The sequence below is a fragment of the Triturus cristatus genome, chromosome 11 (assembly GCF_964204655.1).
Source record: "Triturus cristatus chromosome 11, aTriCri1.1, whole genome shotgun sequence".
NCBI lineage: Eukaryota > Metazoa > Chordata > Amphibia > Caudata > Salamandridae > Triturus > Triturus cristatus.
The window spans coordinates 21,339,808-21,360,074 of NC_140594.1; the positions used below are offsets into that span (position 1 = coordinate 21,339,808).

The 20,267-nt window shown below is 44.4% G+C and overlaps 1 long non-coding RNA gene across 1 annotated transcript in view; it reads left to right on the plus strand.

The window, feature by feature from the left end:
• Positions 1-17,420, plus strand: part of LOC146783171 (uncharacterized) — a 39,429-nt gene extending 22,009 nt beyond the window's left edge. Inside the window, exons 2-3 of the long non-coding RNA XR_014970455.1 lie at positions 5,994-6,543; positions 17,339-17,420. This is a non-coding gene — a long non-coding RNA (uncharacterized LOC146783171). The remainder of the gene's footprint in view (positions 1-5,993; positions 6,544-17,338) is intronic.
• Positions 17,421-20,267: the final 2,847 nt, after the last annotated feature.

Sequence of the window (20,267 nt, forward strand, 5' to 3'; positions counted from 1 at the left end):
CTCGGGCAAGGCCATGGGCCCGAATGGCCTTCCTATCGAATTGTACAAGCTGCGACCGGATGTACTGGCACCTCACCTCCGCGCGATGTTCCTTGCGGCCCACTCGCGGGGCTCCCTCCCGCCGGACCAGCGTCTAGCTACCATCGTGGTTATCCACAAGGAGGGGAGACCGCGAGACCGGGTTACATCCTATCGGCCGATCTCGCTCTTGAATGCGGAGCCTAAAATCCTCGCCAAGGTGCTTGCCAACCGGCTGGTCGGCGTGGTGGGCGATCTGGTCCACCAAGACCAGTCCGGCTTTATTCCCCATCGCAACACGGCCCTTAACCTGCGGCGCTTGCACGGGGTGCTCGCGCGTGTTCCATTCGTGCGGGAGCCGGCCATCTTGGCGTCCTTGGACGCCACCATGGCGTTTGACACGCTCGAGTGGCCGTACATCTGGGCGATGTTGGCGAAATTTGGATTTGGCCCGGGATTCATCAGCTGGGTCAAATTGTTGTACTCTGACCCATTGGCGCAGGTGGTGGTGAATGGTCGAGTCTCGGCCCCATTCGTGCTGGGACGGGGCACGCGACAGGGTTGCCCCCTGTCGCCGCTCCTGTTTGCACTGGCCTTGGAACCCCTGGCGGAGTGGCTGCGGTGGCACCCTTCTATCCGTGGTCTCCGTTGGACCCCTGAGTATGAGGACCGCGTGTCCCTCTACGCCGACGACATCCTGTTGTACTTAGCCTCCCCGCGTAAATCACTGATTGTCCTGGTCGATGTTCTGCGCTCCTTCGGCCGTAACTCAGGTCTTGTCATCAACTGGGCTAAATCCTGTGTCTATGTGCTTTCCGGGGAGGCTCCTGTTCTCCCGCGGGGCTGCTCGATCCAGATTGCCTCGCAGGGGTTTCGTTACCTGGGCGTCTATATTACGCTGGACCCAGTGGCCCGCTACGAGCGGAATTTGCTTCCCCCCCTCCAGCGCTTGAAGGAGGACGTCGCGCGCTGGCGGCGCTTGCCGCTTTCGCCGCTCGGCCGGGCGGCATTGTTCAAGATGATGTCATTACCGCGCTTTCTGTACGCCCTCCAGAACTCGATGGACCTGGTCCCGGCGCGTTACTTCCGTGAGGTGGAGAGTTTGCAGCGCCGCCTGTTCTGGGACGGGAGGCCGCGTATAGCCCTGGCAAAGTTGACGCTCCCGTGGTATGACGGAGGGATTGCCCTCCCGGATATTAAGCGGTATTACTGGGCCTCCCAATTAGCTGCAATTAATCACGGCCTCTACGGGCCCGCCTTAAACCCGGCATTTGAAATGGACAAGATGCTCCTGCCCGGTGGCGATTACAATCGAGCGCTCTACACTAGCGTGCCCGATTCCCGCCTGACGGGACCCACGCGTGTCATGGTGCGAGTATGGCACGCGGCCAATGCAGCTATGGGATGGAAGGACCGTTTGACCCGGGCGTCACCGTTGTATGCGTCTGAGAGGTTGGGCTCCCTATGGACCTCGAAGGGCTTCGATAGGTGGGACACGATAGGCATTAGTACAGTGGGGGACCTCTGGACGAGGGGAGGATTCAAAACATTCGAGACACTGCAGGCGGAGTTTCAGCTGCAGGGCAGTGAATACTTTCGATACCTGCAGGTCCGTCACGCACTGGGTTCTGTCTTCCCAGACGTGGCCGCCATCCCGGAGTCCTCCCCACTGGAGGATAGAGTGCTAGATGGCCACGTTCCGGACAGCACGATCTCCCTCATCTACAAGAAGTTGATTAATGACCGCTCGGGCTTACTGACTGGGCTCCGCGAGGCTTGGGTTGCCGATGGGTTGGAGCTGGACGACGAGGACTGGATTTCCGCGGTGGCCTCCCCGAAGGAGGTGGCCATCCCGGCTCGCCTTCGCTTCGTCAAGCTTAAGATACTTCACCGGGTGTACATGACGGGGCCAGGGCTTCTGCGTATGGGCTATGCCGAGGATGGACTGTGTAAGCGTGGGTGCGGTGCATTGGCGACTTTTTTACATATTCTGTGGGAATGTCCGAGGGTGGAGCGATTCTGGCGTGGTGTGCATGAGGTCCTGCGAGCGGTTACGCATGTCGTGCTGGTGCCTGAAGCGAGGAGATGCCTGCTGAATGTGTGGGAACCGACTGACTACTCGGTTCCGCAGACGCGATGGGTGACGCAGGGTTATATGATTGCTAAACGTGACATCGCTCAACTGTGGGGATCCCAGAGGCCCCCGGCAGTGTCGGCCTGGAAAGAACACATGGATTGGTGCATGTTCCGAGAGAAGGTGGTGTATGTGGCGCGGGGTAAGCCTGGGGCGTGGCTGAAGGTGTGGGGCCCCTGGAACGCCTACCGCGGGCGTATTTGCGAGCCGCCATTGTTGCCTCCCTCTTCACCAGCTCCGTCCCCCTAGATGACCCCCTCCCTCAATCCCGGGCACAGTGTTTTCCCAGTCCCAGACCTATTCCCCTTCCCCTCCTTCGATTTTAGTGTATGGTTGGGGTCCCCCCATTTGAGGAGCGTATGTTGTCACTTTCGCTCTCGGGTTGCCTTGCGGGTGTGGTTTTATGTTGTTGTGTTGTATAAAACGAAACCGTATTGTGGGCTCAGAGTCATGTGGCCCACGTTGCTGATACCTCCTGCTTTAGCGTCTCTGTAACGCCAAGTGCCTTATTGTATATATGTCATTTATTTCTGTCATTTTAGCGGCCGGCCGGAAGGTTGTAGGCCCATACCTGTATATATTTGAGATTGTAATAAACGGTTTCAAAAAAAACAAAAAAAACAAAAATAAATAAATTGCATTTAAGGTAAGTATTAGATAGTATAGGGGTAAAAATTACTTTTCTAACTCCAGGGGGTGCAACAGTAGGGTAAGTGTTGGATAGTATAGGGGTAAAAATTACTATTCTAACTCCAGGGGGTGCAACAGTAGGGAAAGTGTTGGATAGTATAGGGGTAAAAATTACTAATCTAACTCCAGGGGGTGCAACAGTAGGGTAAGTGTTGGATAGTATAGGGGTACAAATTACTATTCTAACTCCAGGGGGTGCAACAGTAGGGTAAGTGTTGGATAGTATAGGGGTAAAAATTACTATTCTAACTCCAGGGGATGCAACAGTAGGGTAAGTGTTGGATAGTATAGGGGTAAAAATTACTATTCTAACTCCAGGGGGTGCAACAGTAGGGTAAGTGTTGGATAGTATAGGGGTAAAAATTACTATTCTAACTCCAGGGGGTGCAACAGTAGGGTAAGTGTTGGATAGTATAGGGGTAAAAATTACTATTCTAACTCTAGGGGGTGCAACAGTAGGGTAAGTGTTGGATAGTATAGGGGTAAAAATTACTATTCTAACTCCAGGGGGTGCAACAGTAGGGTAAGTGTTGGATAGTATAGGGGTAAACATTACTATTCTAACTCCAGGGGGTGCAACAGTAGAGTAAGTGTTGGATAGTATAGGGGTAAAAATTACTATTCTAACTCCAGGGGGTGCAACAGTAGGGTAAGTGTTGGATAGTATAGGGGTAAAAATTACTATTCTAACTCCAGGGGGTGCAACAGTAGGGTAAGTGTTGGATAGTATAGGGGTAAAAATTACTATTCTAACTCCAGGGGGTGCAACAGTAGGGTAAGTGTTGGATAGTGTAGTGTAATATTATGCGTTGTAATGGTATGCGTTGTAATGGTAGTATGCGTTGTAATGGAATGCGTTGTAAAGGTAGTTTTTAAAAATGCGTTGTAGTGTCATGCGTTGTAGTGTCATGCGTTGTAATGTCATGCGTTGTAATGGATTTTGCGTTGTAAAAAATGCGTTGTAAGTGTAGTGCGTTGTAAAAGTTGCGTTGTAAAGGTTGTTCCCCTCCTATGAGTATAAGCCCATCAAACATGGAGTCCCACAAGGGTCATCAACTAGTCCAATACTTTTCAATATTTATTTGAGGCCTTTGATTTCACTTATTAATTCGCACAATGTCAGCTTGGTAAATTATGCAGATGACACTCAACTAATTCTGTCACTGAAAGGAAATCAAAGGATGACAATTGATGCCTTCCATGAATGATATTACAGGCTGGCTCGAATCCAGCATTACTTCCTTCATACTTCTGGCCAGCTCCCTCTTACAAGCTCCCATCACCGTCAGAGGCTGCCAGAAATGTAGGAGTAATTTTTAATGGAAGCTTAGCTTCGAATCTCATGTAAATAAGACGGGAGGGACCTGCATTTCTTTAATCAGAGCACTATGTAAGATTCTCCCATTACTTCCTCTCTCATCTACAGCATTGGTAGTTCGTAGTGTGATCCTAAGCAGGCTAGGTTACTGTAACGCCCTGCTGTTAGGACCTCTGGAATACCTGCTCAATCGGCTTCACAGAGTTCAAGACGCAGCGGCCAAACTGGCCCTGAACAGACCTAGAAGATCTTCAGTATCCCTGTCTCTGAGAGGCTTGCACTGGCTACCATTAAGACAAAGAATAATTTTTAAATCCCTTTTTATTGTTTTTAAATCTTTACATGGATTTTGTCTGATCCCTCTGCCAAAGAGGATAAAATGATACATCCCCAACAGGAGCTTACGCTCCTCTTTAGCGAATCTTGCCTATGTGGCCAAATTTAGAAACATCAGACAAGGGGGACGGGTGATCCTGATTGAAGCAGCTCGGCTTTGGAATCCCCTTCCAGATGCCCTGAGACTCTCCTCCGATCCAATGCATTTTAGAAAGGGTCTCAAAACTTGGCTTTTCCCTAGAACCTTTTAATACTGAACGACACTGATGAGTACTGTCACACTGTAGGGACATTTTAATCATCCCCTCCCCCTAGTAATATAATAGCGCCAGGAAACCTGGTAGGTGGCAGTTGCTCTTTACAAATAATATAAATAAATTAATTAATTAATGCCACCAAATATGACGCTTTAATAAAAGTATCATACATTCTCACAGATAGGCAGGACATCAGGGAAGAAATGTCACGCTTAAGAAAGACAGGTCGCTCCACCACCATGGATTGGACCCAGATGGTCCTAGATCTATATTGCTTGAGTAAATCACCCACCAACTGAGTGTAACAACTATTTTGTAAACCCATTTCCCCCAGACTGTGTTTGAAGGCCAAGGTTTAGAGTGACAGGGTCAATCTTTGCCCATGATCAGTGGCATCCCAACATTGAATTTTCCTGTAGGGCCGTTTCTTTATGGAATGGCGCTGATGTCAGCCCGGATGCAATAGGGAAATGTACACCCACCTGGGAGGAAAACATCTTGCGTTACACTTGGGTATATAGCACTGTAAGTCCCCAGACTGTCATGAAACAAACTTCTGCTTCCTTATGTTTCAGGGCAAATGGCACTATTGACATAGGTCGGAATATTGGTTGTGGGACCACATTATTCTACGCCGACATGCAAGGGGACACTTCCAGCCTCATGGTTTTGTTCTGGCAGTGTGGAGACCTACTGCACACCCATTTACCACTCAACTGGGGAGGTGTTTGCTCCAATGTGACTTTGCACGCTCCAGTTTTAGTAATTCCTGGAATAAACATCTTGAATAAATATATCCTCTTTGCATAAACACCCCATGAGCCGTCCAATGACCTTGCTATGCTGGAGCGGATAGTACAAAATTTTGTATACCCCCCCATTCTGCATGTTTATATTAATCCGAATAATCAATTAATTGTAATATTATTAATCTGTTTGATGTGATAACTCACCAACTATATTAACAAGAGAATTACACGTGGGAATTGCACTTTGCATGGCTATATTAATTGTGAATTAACTAGTGTACGCATATTAATAGTAGAAAAATTAGAATATTATTTGTTATATGTTGCTTTAAGTGATGTATTTGTATTTTGAGCTTTATTTAGTAAGTATGAACCTCTCTGAGTGTTGCTCCTGCTAGATAAATGCACACACATATGGGTATTAGTAAGGGGATAACATTTTATTAGTCATTTCCATCTTTTAATTACGTTTTGTGTTTCTTTTGCTTAAGTTGACCATTTCGGCCTATACAAGATGGCTGAACGAGACGTTAAACGTGACTGCCTTGACAACACGAGGTTCTGGGTGAAGTGCACATGCGTCACCGCCAGCAACAGTGGCCTGGACCTAACCCCGGGAGAACATGTACCCTCCAAGGTCATTCCGGGAACCCGTCCAAGACTAAAAGACAATGCTCAATTTAAAAGCCGGAACAAGCAAGTTTGATGACTTCATCATCGACACCCTGAGAACTGCTCATCGCCAGTCGAAAGTGACCAATAAGAACTCTCTAAACCCAATCTTGATACAATTTTGTTAGTATTTTCATTATAAAAGTAGGTAGGGATTTATGGTAGTTGTCGCACGCTCTACTCCCCACCTATGGATGCGCTCGCTCTTCTTTTACGAACTCGATTTCCTGACGTTATGCTGACGGAGAGGACGGTGACACTGCTGGACAGCTGTTATCCTGAATCTATGAGAGACTGAATTGCGGCCTAAACTTTGCAGAAAATTTCTCTTTGACTGACTGACTTAGAGGACGACGTTAGCCAGAATAGGTAAATATGATGCTCTGAAATGCTGATGATGATTTTAACATTTCCTTCAATTTTTTCTTAGATAAAGAATAATTGATTAATTGACAAATGTGTTGTGTCGATTATTTGAAGAAGAAGATTAAGAGAGAAGTAACAGAGCAAAGGTAGAGGAGTAAATCATCAAATACCAACTCAACTAAATGATCTATCTCCGCATGGGAGGGATATCTAGGTTAATGTCAATGTGTTTAAGGTGAAGTAATGGTATTCCTCTCATGCCAGCGTTGTGGAGTAGGTTTTCCCTCGGAAAACAGATCAACCGAGTGTAAGTATGTTGGTGTTATGGGCCCCACCAATGTGAGCAAATTGAATGTCGAGGTAGTTGGTCTGTGCCTGAGGGGTAATTTGACGTTCAGCGCTGCATCAGTTTTCTGGTAGCAAGATGATGGTTTTTATTGGTTTGGTGATTATTGCTTGTAAATAGCTTATTGATTATTGGTTATTGATATTGGTTTATGTACTAACACTCTATGGTGAGTCGTGTTGAGTTTTATGTTGTTTGCACGGCTTCTGGGATGTAGGAAGTCGAAGTTTGTAACGGTTCCTTAGTAGAGCAGAGGAAAGCGCTGTTCTCGGGAAAGACGGAATTGTTGTTATCCTGTAGGTACTCAGGAGAAAACGTGTAACGATTGAAGTTGCACGACGCATTGTCTGGGTTCGATTTGGTGATATCGCCGTGTGTTGCCATTAGAGACATTTTCTGTGTGAGAGAAGTGTGTATGATAGCGAAGGTTACCTGTGAAATTCTGGTCTTAGGTACCAGGGATCCAATGGGCATTCCGATAACGCTTATCACTGGAAAGGTAATAGGTACTCTCTGAGCTTGTTAGAAGGACAAAGGAGAGGTAAGCGCTGCTTTGTTAACATATGTCATAATTCTGTAGTAGGACAGACTGTTCGCTGTTCTCGGGAAAGTCAGGATTCTGTGTGAATGCACTACTTTTTCATGTGTGAAAGTGCGTGAATGTAAAGGCATTCGGGTTAATTGTGAAACTCTAGTTTTATTTCTCAGGAGCATTGGGTCTCCAACTATGTGTCTTAATTCTGGAGAAACGGTTAGCTAATGCTTGTTAGAAGTGTAAGGTAGAGGGATGTGCTACTTTATCAACGGAAGTAACGATTCCGTAGTAGGACAGAGGTAAGCGCTGCTCTTGGGAAAGACGGAATTCTCGTGGGAAAGGGCTATTGCTATTCTTTGGTTAGCGAAGCGGACAATGGAGATGTTTTCATGTTGTTACTAACAGAATTGTAGAAATTGAAACAAAAACTTACTGAGCAGATTTGTGGAGGAGGGGTAGACAGGAGCAGGAGCTGCCGCAGCGGCTGCTGACGTCAGAACGACCGCGCTGAGATTGGACAGTCGGTCAGAAACCTAAAACGTTCCAGATTGGTGCGTTAGTGTGCGTCGCGATAGGCGTGGAGGAATACAGGGTGACGTAAAACGCTCCCTATTGGTGCGTTAGTGTGAGTCGCGCTGAGATTTGAGAATTGTGACAGTGACGTAGACGCTCTGGATTGGTGCGTTAGTGTGAGTCGCGCTGTGATTGGATAGAATAGCGGTACAGTTGTAGGGAGAAACTAGTGAGACACGAAAAGAAAGGAAAATGTATGACGATCCACCAGAAAAAGAGAAAAAGTCATGGTTCAGAAAAATTAAGAAGTAGTTTAAGAAGGACAAACCGGTCAAAGATAGGGAAGGACAGTTACTTCCTCCACCGAAAACCCCTGCATCTTTAATGATTGCAAAATATGGATATCACACCTGTATTTGGTTAGACAACTGGGTTAAGTATACAAAGGAGGACGGAGTATTAGCTTTTCCAGAACATGGTTCATTTAATTTGGCTGTTTTGAGAAATTTGAGAGAGAAAATTATGAATTTAGAACCGAGACCTAGACCGACTCAATTTGAAGCTTTGACGGAATGGGAAGACTAAATGCATGACTGAGAAAGACAGAGAGATGGTAGAGGATATAGGTACTTGTTTGGCAGATCGTACGGACATGAGACGCATGATGATCGAATGAGAAGGTGGCGGAATGTGAGTATGGCTGAGGGTTTGTTTGCCGTAAGAATTGCAGGAGAGAATGAAGGATGAAAGTGTGTAGAAAAGAGGCATAATGTGGAGACGAAAGGGTAGGGAGTGAATGAGTCCGAGGATGATGTTCTTGATGATATGTTCTATAAGAATCCACCACCATACCGGCCAGAACTAGAAATATTAACTCCAAGTGCCCCAATGAAAGAAACACTACGAGTCATAAAATCGGAACCAGAGTTCCAAGATTTGGGAAGAAACAATCCTATTAGAGAGGTAGAAAAGAAGTCTGGAGGAAAATTGGATGGAGAAAATTCAGCAGAATTAGCAAAAACAACCCTAGAATTAACAGAGAAAATAAGAGAATTGACTAAGAATTTGGAAGCAGTAACTGTACCAGTAACAATAGGTCCAGTAATGCCTATTTTTGACAAGCAAAAAGACAGTGAACATTGTTCGACAGTCCCTTATAAAAGTAATAAATCGGTTGAACAACCAAGAGTGAGTCAGAGTGAGAATCCATGGAGACAGACTATGAGTATGATTGAACCGAATTTTTCAAACAACCCGTTTGTAGGTCAGAACTGTGCAGAGAAACGTAGAACAATGATAGAGACCATGTCAGAAACACAAAAAGATTTTCGACAAGGAAATGTAGAGAAGCCAGTAGGACCATCTACAGGGGAGTTGAGTGAATGGTTGAGAAGCTTGCAAAAGAAAGACAAGGAATCTCAGTCAATAGATGTAGCTAAATTACGAATGGTACTGGAAGAATTAATAGTGGGAACTATCCGGACAGAGAAGTTAAAAACGTACCAAGATGAGGAATTGTTATTTCTGTGCAAAAGCGTAACATGGAGAGCGTAAAAATCTTCATGAAAGATCAGGAGAAGTGGCAAATGAAATGGGCATTGATATTGAAAAGGTAAAAGCCTTACAGAAAACCTATCGAGTAGATTTCACTGAAAAAGACATTGAAAACATGAATACTACAGGACGAATAGGTCAGATTAAGGATACAATTATTTTGTTGAGAAAATGGGGAGATGTGGACAAATGGAAGAGCAGATGGTATCATAAGCGAGACTAAGTTTCAGACAAAACGTTTTCAGCTTATCCTGTCAGAGAGAAAGAGAAGGTTGTGACAGAATGCCCTATGAGAGAGATTCCGGGAGGAGGATATGTGCATGTCCCATGGACTAGACAGGATATTTTGTCATTTACGAATGGCTTCCCTCGACTGCGTGAAAAGCCCGTCAAGTGGTATAGACAGGTAGACAGATTTGTGAAATTATCCAAAGTATTGTGGATTGATTTGAATAGCCTGTTTGATATAATTGTACCAGCAGATCTATGGACAGAATGTAAAATAGTAATAGATTGGCCAACACAGGAATACCCAAGGGATCCTAAGACACGAGCTCCAGACCCTGAAGTAATGAAGAAATACGAACAGGTTATGGCATTTTTGAAGAACAAAGTACCCCCTAAGGAGACAGATTGGGTGAAAATTGACAGAACACATCAAAAAAGCAAAGAATCAGTACATGCCTATTATGAGAGGTTAATTTTAGCCTTTAAACAATTCAGTGGAGATGAGAATTTGAGTGACAAGGATTTGAGTCATTTTGTATACAGGTTTGTATATGTTCTTCGTCCAGAAATTAGTGAAATGATAAAACAGCATACAGTAGATTGGCAGAACCAGAACTGTGCGCGAGGGAACACTGTGAAGCTGTTGGTGCCCTCCCCTTCTCATCTGTAGCCTTACCGCCGTTTGCCTGGGCTCCTCTCGCCGCCACTTCATCTCGCGGCCCCACAGAGGGGGAACTACCGCTCCCAGGTGCCCAAGCGGTTCGTGACGCCTACCACGCGCCCGGAGGCGCTTAAAAGTCTGCTGCTCCCTCGGTGGAGCGGGAAACCAGAACTGTGCGCGAGGGAACACTGTGAAGCTGTTGGTGCCCTCCCCTTCTCATCTGTAGCCTTACCGCCGTTTGCCTGGGCTCCTCTCGCCGCCACTTCATCTCGCGGCCCCACAGAGGGGGAACTACCGCTCCCAGGTGCCCAAGCGGTTCGTGACGCCTACCACGCGCCCGGAGGCGCTTAAAAGTCTGCTGCTCCCTCGGTGGAGCGGGAAACCAGAACTGTGCGCGAGGGAACACTGTGAAGCTGTTGGTGCCCTCCCCTTCTCATCTGTAGCCTTACCGCCGTTTGCCTGGGCTCCTCTCGCCGCCACTTCATCTCGCGGCCCCACAGAGGGGGAACTACCGCTCCCAGGTGCCCAAGCGGTTCGTGACGCCTACCACGCGCCGGGAGGCGCTTAAAAGTCTGCTGCTCCCTCGGTGGAGCGGGAAACCAGAACTGTGCGCGAGGGAACACTGTGAAGCTGTTGGTGCCCTCCCCTTCTCATCTGTAGCCTTACCGCCGTTTGCCTGGGCTCCTCTCACCGCCACTTCATCTCGCGGCCCCACAGAGGGGGAACTACCGCTCCCAGGTGCCCAAGCGGTTCGTGACGCCTACCACGCGCCCGGAGGCGCTTAAAAGTCTGCTGCTCCCTCGGTGGAGCGGGAAACCAGAACTGTGCGCGAGGGAACACTGTGAAGCTGTTGGTGCCCTCCCCTTCTCATCTGTAGCCTTACCGCCGTTTGCCTGGGCTCCTCTCGCCGCCACTTCATCTCGCGGCCCCACAGAGGGGGAACTACCGCTCCCAGGTGCCCATGCGGTTCGTGACGCCTACCACGCGCCCGGAGGCGCTTAAAAGTCTGCTGCTCCCTCGGTGGAGCGGGAAACCAGAACTGTGCGCGAGGGAACACTGTGAAGCTGTTGGTGCCCTCCCCTTCTCATCTGTAGCCTTACCGCCGTTTGCCTGGGCTCCTCTCGCCGCCACTTCATCTCGCGGCCCCACAGAGGGGGAACTACCGCTCCCATGTGCCCAAGCGGTTCGTGACGCCTACCACGCGCCCGGAGGCGCTTAAAAGTCTGCTGCTCCCTCCGCGTCGCGGGACGCGCGCGGGCGGGCGCTGGGCTAAGCCCGGGCAAAGGGCGGGCCGTCTGTGGCCGTCCGGGGCAGACCGTGGCTGGGCTGGGCCACCCCCCTTGATCCGTACTACAGGTATTTAGCTGCTCTCATAATCTAAGTGGATAACTGTATATACTGAGCGTATGCTGACTGTGAATAATGGGGAAAACTACACGGATGGCTACTCGCTCATCTGTCAAAACCAAAGCCCCAGCCAAGACCCCTCTTCCAAGTCTAACAGCAATAGACAGGATGTTGCAAAAAACAATTGGAGTAGTCGCCAATGCTATTGAGAGCACTGAGAGGCGGCTATCATTACCTCCTAGCCTATGTTTGTTAGCGCAACAGCAACAGGACATAGAGGATCGCTCCAACGCTATGCTGAGTATGCAATTATCACAGGAATCTATATTAATGGCCTCTTATGCGGACTTCCCGGTCAAGGACCCGAACTGTGTTGTAATTTCACAAAGCACACCTCCTGATGATTTTATGAATCGAGATAACAGGTTGTCTCTAACTCCTAGATTAGAACCAAGTGAGGGACAATTTAATACAAATAATGTCCCCGATCACAGGGAGGAGATAATTATTTGTGAAAATGAAGATATAAACACTATGGGTTCGACAACTGGTGTAACCTCCCTGCAGGAGTTACAGGAGAGTAGACCAAAAACAAAAGTCGCGCAGATTGTGCGCAAGAAAGGGAAATCAAAAGGGAAAAATAGGAAAACTGTATTACCCCCTCGCCAAGAGAATGGAGTTAAAAGAAAGTCACTAAATAGTATTGAAGAAAACTCCACCTTACAAGAAGCCATTACATTGAGTGATTTGGTAGATTTCATGATGAAAATAGAGCAGGTAATGAAGTCCCTGATATTGCCAGTGGTAGGAAGATTAAAGACCCTCTTTGATAAAATTGAGGGCTTAGAAAAGCAAGGGGCAGGTACTCTAGAAACTTTGGAACATTTTGGTGCATTGATTAAATCTAAAGCTGCATTAAGTACTATCAGTACAGATGATGTTGCTATTAATGTACCGCACACATCAGCAGCTGCGACTCTACCTGAAAGGAGTAAGAAGGATGATGCACCCCTTATTCTACCTTTGGGGGCAAATATGTCGAATAAAATAGATATTGGTGAAAAAAGAATTGAAAAAGAGAAAGGTAAGGGATTTGATGAGAAGGAGGGAATGGCAGACCAAAACATTTATAAACAGAATGATAAGGACAAGAAAATACATATTGACCTCCCTCCACAGTCACTACCCTATACAGTAGTGCTGACCGGGGTACCAGAGTTGAGTAACGGAAAGGTAGAAAACTATCAGGAACTCAAGAATAAGGTAATTTATTGGCTGAATCACAATAGGCCATTGCCTGGACAAACTCGTGTAGAAATTTTAAATGTTAGGAGGGTACACTGGATTGGACAGAGGCATAAAGATATCCAAGGAGATTGTATTATCATAAACTTGAGGGACAGAAGAGCTGTGAGTTTTATCTGTCAATGGGAACCAAACTATAATACTGGCAGAATTCATACTTTAGATCTAACCTACTTTTATCCGTTATTGGATTTAAGGAGAGATGATACCTGGTATTCTGGGGATTATAGGTTTAGACATAGAGGTAATGTTAGCCCAAATTTTAAAATCCCCTTAGTAAATAGATTTCAGATCCTGCAGGGGCTAGAAGATATTGACTGACTCAAGGGAGACAACAGACCCACTGATTTGAATATTCTCAAAAGTCACAAGACAAGGGACCAAGGGCTTCGGAATACCTCCGCCGAAACAGAGACAGCTAAGGCGGTCCCTATTAGTGATAGTCCACAAATTGAGGTATTTTGTGGTGAGGAAATACCTCTTGATAGTAGTAATGATTTAGATGATGATCAATCTAGTGGGGAAACTTGGTCCCTTATGAGTTGGAACATTGCAGGACTGAGGTCTAAAGTGGGCAATGAAAACTGGGAAAAACTGGTAGGCAATTTTGATGTAATTAGCCTCCAGGAAACATGGACAACTGAACCTATACACGTTAATGGATTTAAAACATTCTTTTCCCCAGCGGTCAGCTCAGCTTATGGTAGGGCTAAAGGAGGTTTGTGTACGTATGTTTCGAACCTCCTAGTAGGAGTTAAAACTGAGTTAGTTTTTAATAATGTATATTATCATATTATAAGGATCAGAGTTAACAAGGGGTTTTCCATAATTTTGATTAATTTTTATGATAACATCCAAGGAGAAGACCCAATGGATGTTTTTAGATTATTAGGTAGTAACATCACTTCGGCAACTGGGCGGAGGACAGAGGATACCTGTATTATTTGGGTAGGAGACTTTAACTGCCAAATATGCAGGAGTGGTGAGAATGGGCTGTGTGGGATAAAACTGGATAGAGACATTGGCTCTAGTCATTTCGAACATTCTGGACGAGGGGATTGTTTAAATGAATTAATATTTGAAAATGATCTGGACTTTGTAAATAAGTTGATTAGTCCGGAAATCCCCTTTTTACCAACGTTTAATGGCAGAGGGGCAAATACAACTATTGATTATGCCCTAATGACCTCTAGACATAGGGATATGATCCAGAATTATAGAATTCTGGACTGCCCACTTAGTGATCATTTTCCATTAAGCTTTAAAATAACCATGGGATGTAAGAAAAATCGTGGTGGGACCAAACCTAAAGTGATAATAGATGACATCGTTATGGTCCGAAAAAATGGCTATGCTCTGAAGTGGACAAAAATTTGCCCCATTGATTTCCAGGAGAAATTCATTAAAAGCATGTTGCCTCAATTTTATGTATGTACAGATGTAAATGCCAATGATTTTGATTTTATTAGTAATTTTTCATTGATCATTGCCCAAACAAGGAAGTTATTGTGGGTTGATACAAAAGGAGGGAACACAAGGAAGAAGAGGTGGTTTGATTCTGAATGTACGAAGGCTTACAGAAGGCTAAAGCATGCTATACATGCCACTGAGAAGGATGCTGACCTAATCAGGAAGTGTAGGAGTGTCTATAAGCAGACCCTTAAAAACAGGAAAAATGCACTAAAACTAGAAGCATGGGATGCTTTATGTGACGCCTCGTTAAGTAAAGATTCTGCCTCATTCTGGAGAGTTGTCAATGCCCCCTTTTTAAATTTCAGTGATACGGACCCACTAGATGTAGCAATCACTGAGAGTGAGTGGGCCGAATATTTTACTAATTTGTACTCCATTGTACAGGATCATATGGTTAGTACCCATGATGATAATCAACTGAGAGACCATGTACAGAGGAGTATCCAACTCGAACCTAAAATAACAATAACAGAGGTGCAGAAATGTATTGATGCAAGTTTGGCGGGAAAAGCACCAGGCCCTGATGGAGTCCCTGTTGACTTATTCAAAAATAACAAGGAACTCTGGGCACCAATCCTTACACGTTTGTTTAATGCCACTCTGAAAAAAGGCCTCCTCCCATCGTGGTGTGAATCCCTGATAGTCCCAATTTTTAAAAAGGGTGACCGTGAAAACTGCAAGTGTTATCGCCCAATATCACTCCTGGATTCTACTATTAAAATTCTAGGAAGGGTAATCTTAGATAGGTTACATATATGGGCTGATGAAGCTAATATTTTAAGTGACCTGCAGTATGGCTTTAGGAAAGGTCTTGGTACTATCGAACAGTGTTTGAATTTGCATATTTTAATCGAAAAATATACCAAAGTGAAAGAGGGACGAATGTTTTTAACTTTTGTGGATCTTACCTCAGCATTCGACTCAGTAACACATTGTAAACTTTGGTTAGTAATGGACAAACTGGGTGTGGATAAGCAGATTATTGACTTCCTGAGAGACCTTTATGCAGGAGCATCGGCCCGAGTAAGATATGGGAAAAATGGTGAATGCACTAGATCCTTTGCAATCAAAAGGGGTGTTCGACAGGGCTGTGTCCTTGCGCCGTTTCTTTTTACACTTTATATTAATAACGTGGAAAAGACTCTGATAACAGAGTGTAGGGACGTACCAATGGTAGGAAATAGATCAATCCCAATTCTGTTATATGCAGATGACGCGGTACTAATGGCTAGAACATCGCAGGCCATGCAAAGAGTAGTCACTTCCTTTTCGGATTTTATGAATCAGCTCGATTTAAGCATAAATTGTTCTAAGACATTCACCATGCACTGCGGGCCGGGTGCACAGAGGAGGAAAAAAGCAATTTATATTGGAACTACCCCAGTAGAGGACACCTTAACATTTCCCTATTTAGGGGTCTTAATTGATAGCTCCGGGCTATGGAACAATACTATTAAGACAAGGAAACTGTTGTATTGTAAATCTATCATGGCTTTAAAAAATTTTAGTCGGAAAATAGGGAGGAAACCAATTAAGGAAATATTGACTGTTTACAAAGCAACTTGTGTAGCTATTGTCACTTATGGAGCAGGCCTATGGGGATATGCAAACGCCAGCATATTACAAGTTGTCGAAAACAATTTTATGAAATATCTCCTGGGCGTCCCACAGAGTGTCTCAACATATTCTTGCCATATTGAACTAGGGGAACCATACTTAGAAGACACAATAAAAACTGCACCAGTACTTTTATGGCATAGAATATGGACCGCAGATGAATCTGGTTTAAACCGAATGATTATGGGAAATGCAATGGGCTTAGAGAAGTGTGGGAAAATTAGATGGCTGCATTATATTAAACATTTTCTCATGCTATTGGGACTAGGGGATTATTATACTGATCCGCCCTCTCTCTGTAATATTTCTAGGAAATGTTGAAAAGATAGATGTATGACCTATTTGCAAGAGACCAGAGCTAATATAGAGTTTAAGAAATCTACGGTAGTAGCCCATGAGCAAATTGTAATTTGCAATAGTTTACAGCCATATTTAAAGCTACAAACGAGTGATTACGAAAGGTTTTTATTGACACGTTTTAGATTTAATCTACTATTTAGATCACTCAGCTTTCCAGCTATGAATAATTGGTCAAAAATTATGAGTAAATGTCCCTGCGATGATTTATCAATGCAACCAGATATGCATATACTTTTCTTTTGTAAATTTTATACCAGACCAAGACAAATGTTTGTTGTTCCTTTGCTAAAAATGATGGAAATTAATCGCTGTCGCCCTGCTTTTTTAGCTGTACAGAAACTGGATAATATTTTAACTGTCGTATTTATTTCCTCATTCCTTAAAAATGTTTTTAAATTACGGAAAACAATTGAGATCTGAACTTACTCGGTTTTTTAATGTATGTGGCTCTATAATTGTAATTTTTATATAAGTGTAATTTTGTCTTTGTACTTTTATGGTTATTTTGTACTAATAACCGAATAAAGAATAACTTGACTTGACTTGAGATTGGCAGAATAAGAAAATAGACGAAGTATTGAGACATGCTAAATATTTCAGTGATGAAATTGAAGCAAAACAGCGAAAACTAAAAGAGAAGGCAATGTGGGCACAGGTAAAAGTAGCAGAGAGACAGGAAGCACAATTAGTGGAACAAGCAGGGTCAAAACAAAGATTTAATCCTGGGAAAAATAAAGGGAATATTGAGGAAGCTAAGTAGAAGTTTCCATGTCATAACTACGGTAGTATAGGGCATTAGAAATCCAAGTGTAAATTTCCACCAAGTACTAACAATCAAAATCCATCATTAAATCCACAGGTGCAGAATGAGGTGAGTGGTCAACAGCAACGACAACAGCAGGGTGTAACACAACAGAATCAGGTGCCAAAACCACCTTTTCCACAGAACAAAACTTGCCAGAAGTATAGTAAGGAGAATGGGTTCTACAACGAAGAACAGGTAAATAAGCCACAACGCGCTGGCGCTGCTTCGCAGTATTGGCTGCAACGCGATGAAAGCGATTCAGAAGAGGGTTATTGACGGTGCCGAAGGGAGGAAGAAGAGTGCGTACTTGGCGCAACTCTAGAAGTAGACCAGACAGGCCCATTTGAAGATGGAAAAGTTAATAATGAAAATATTACTTTCCTAGTGGACACTGGTGCTACTCGATCAACTGTTAGATCAGCTGATGTTAAGAATCTTCCTCTCTCGGATGAAACGATCCAAGTAGTTGGGGTCTCCAACAGACAGATTAAAACTTACCTTACAGAACCAGTTCAAGTTAGTATAGGGACATTTTCTGAAATGCACAGATTCGTAGTGTGTGACACTAGTCCTGTGAATTTGTTCAGTAGGGATTTATTGTGCAAGATGAATTGCACTATATTTTGTACTCCAGATGGAATAGCCTTTGAAACACCTGATGATGATGTGCTATATAAGATGACATTGGCAAATAAAGAAAAAGAGATTACAGGAGCCAATGCTGTATTCAATCCTGACGAACTATCAAAAGAATTGAAACAATCAGTAAAAGCAGAAGTTTGGGACTTCACAGGAGAAGATGTAGGATTGATGAGGAATATAGATCCAGTAAAGATAACTGTAAAAGAAGGAGTAAGTTATCCAAATGTTCCACAATATAAATTAACTCCTGAAATAATCGAAGGAGTTACTCCTGTGATTGAGAAAATGATAAGGCAAGGAATATTGAGAGAAATAATGAGTAGCCCATGTAATTCACCGATAATGGGACTGAAAAAGCCTAGTGGGAAGTTCAGAATAGTGCAAGATCTGAGAAAGATAAACAAAATTGTTGTACCATGTTGTCCCATTGTACCGAATCCATCTGTGGTTTTATATCAGATTCCTCATGACGCAGAATGGTACACAGTAATTGATTTATGCCATGCATTCTTTTCCATCCCATTACACCATGACAGCCAGCAAATGTTTGCATTTCGTTTCGGCGAGCGTATTTTGGCGTGGTGCCGAATTCCACAGGGATATACAGAAAGCCCCTCAATATTTAATCAGCTATTGAAGAAGTCTTTGGAGAGTCTAGAAATGCCTGAAAATTCAGTACTAGTCCAGTATATCGATGACCTACTTGTGGCATCGAAAACCCGTGACGCTTGTGAGGTAGACACGGTAGTTTTGTTAAATCATTTGGCAGATGGAGGGCTAAAAGTGTCACCATCTAAACTACAATTTTGTAAAAGAGAAGTCCAATATTTGGGACACAGCATTGAGAAAGGACACAGGAAAATAACCATAGACAGAATCAGGATCATAAAAAGAATGAGTACACCAATGACCCAAAGAGAAGTGAGAATGTTCCTGGGAATGGTTGGATATTGTCGTCAATGGATAGGAAATTTTTCCTTGATTGCAAAACCTTTGGTACGACTGACAAGAAGTGATGTGAGAGATCCAATTCATTTGAACAAAGAGGAGTTGGCAGCATTCAAGAAATTGAGAGAAGGATTGTGTGAAGCGCCTGCATTGGGTATGCCTGATTATGATAAGGAGTTTGAGTTGTATTGCAGTGAGAGAAATGGATGTGCACTCTCTGTTCTAGTACAGAAGCATGGAAACGGAGGAAACCAATTGCGTATTTTTCATCCATGTTGGACCCAGTAGCTGTAGCCCTTCCTGGGTGTCTGAAAGCAGTAGCTGCTATATGTTGAAGTTTGGAACAGAGTGAAGGAATTGTGATGGGGTATTCTGTGAAAGTGTTTGTGCCTCATGATGTGGCGATTCTTTTAACAAGGAGTCGTACTCAGTATATGACGCACAGCAGACTGACTAAGTATGAAAAGGTCATTCTGGGTGCAACAAATGTGAGTCTTGTGAGATGCGTGAATGTGAATCCTTCAACATTCCCGATGAGGAGCATGTGGAGGTAAGAGATGAAGCAGATCATGATTGTTTGGATGTACTTGATTTTTGTACAAAACCACGACCAGATATAAAAGATGACCCTTTACCAGAAAGTGATTGTCATGTTTGTTGATGGATCCTGTTTACGAATAGAAGATGGAGTGCTAAGTGCAGCATATGCAGTATGTACAGTTGCAGCAGTGATGGAAGCATCCTATTTGAAAGGAGTAAGGTCGGCCCAAGTAGCTGAACTTATCGCCCTGACCAGAGCATGTAAGATTGGTAAAAGTGTGAGAGTGACTGTGATAACTGATAGCCAGTATGGCTACGGGGTGGTCCATGATTTCGGCCAAATTTGGCTGCAAAGAGGTTTCCTGACCTCAAGTGGGACTCCCATTAAGAATGCTGAAGTGGTTGGAAAGTTGCTGGAGGCAATACAGTTGCCCAGGCGATTGGCTGTGGTAAAATGTGCTGCTCATAGCCGCAGTGGTGATTACATTGCCACTGGAAACAAATTCGCCAACGACATGGCACAATATTGTGCACAAAATCAGAATTCAATCAATCGGGCAAAGGAAAAATAATTGGTTTCGTGTTTCCCAATGTTTACTAACACTGTGGGAACATGGAATGAGGTAAGACAATTGCAGGAAGAAGCAGGAGAGGAAGAGGTAAAACAGTGGGTAAAAGCAGGATGTGTACCAAGAGAGAAAGATCATGTGTGGGTCTATCGAGATGGAAGACCAGTAATGCCTGATAGCATGATGTCTGCCATGGCACGGATGTATCATGGACAGGGACATATAGGGAGAGACGCCATGATTCGGTCCTTTAAACAAACTTGGTATAATGCCAAGTTCAGGCT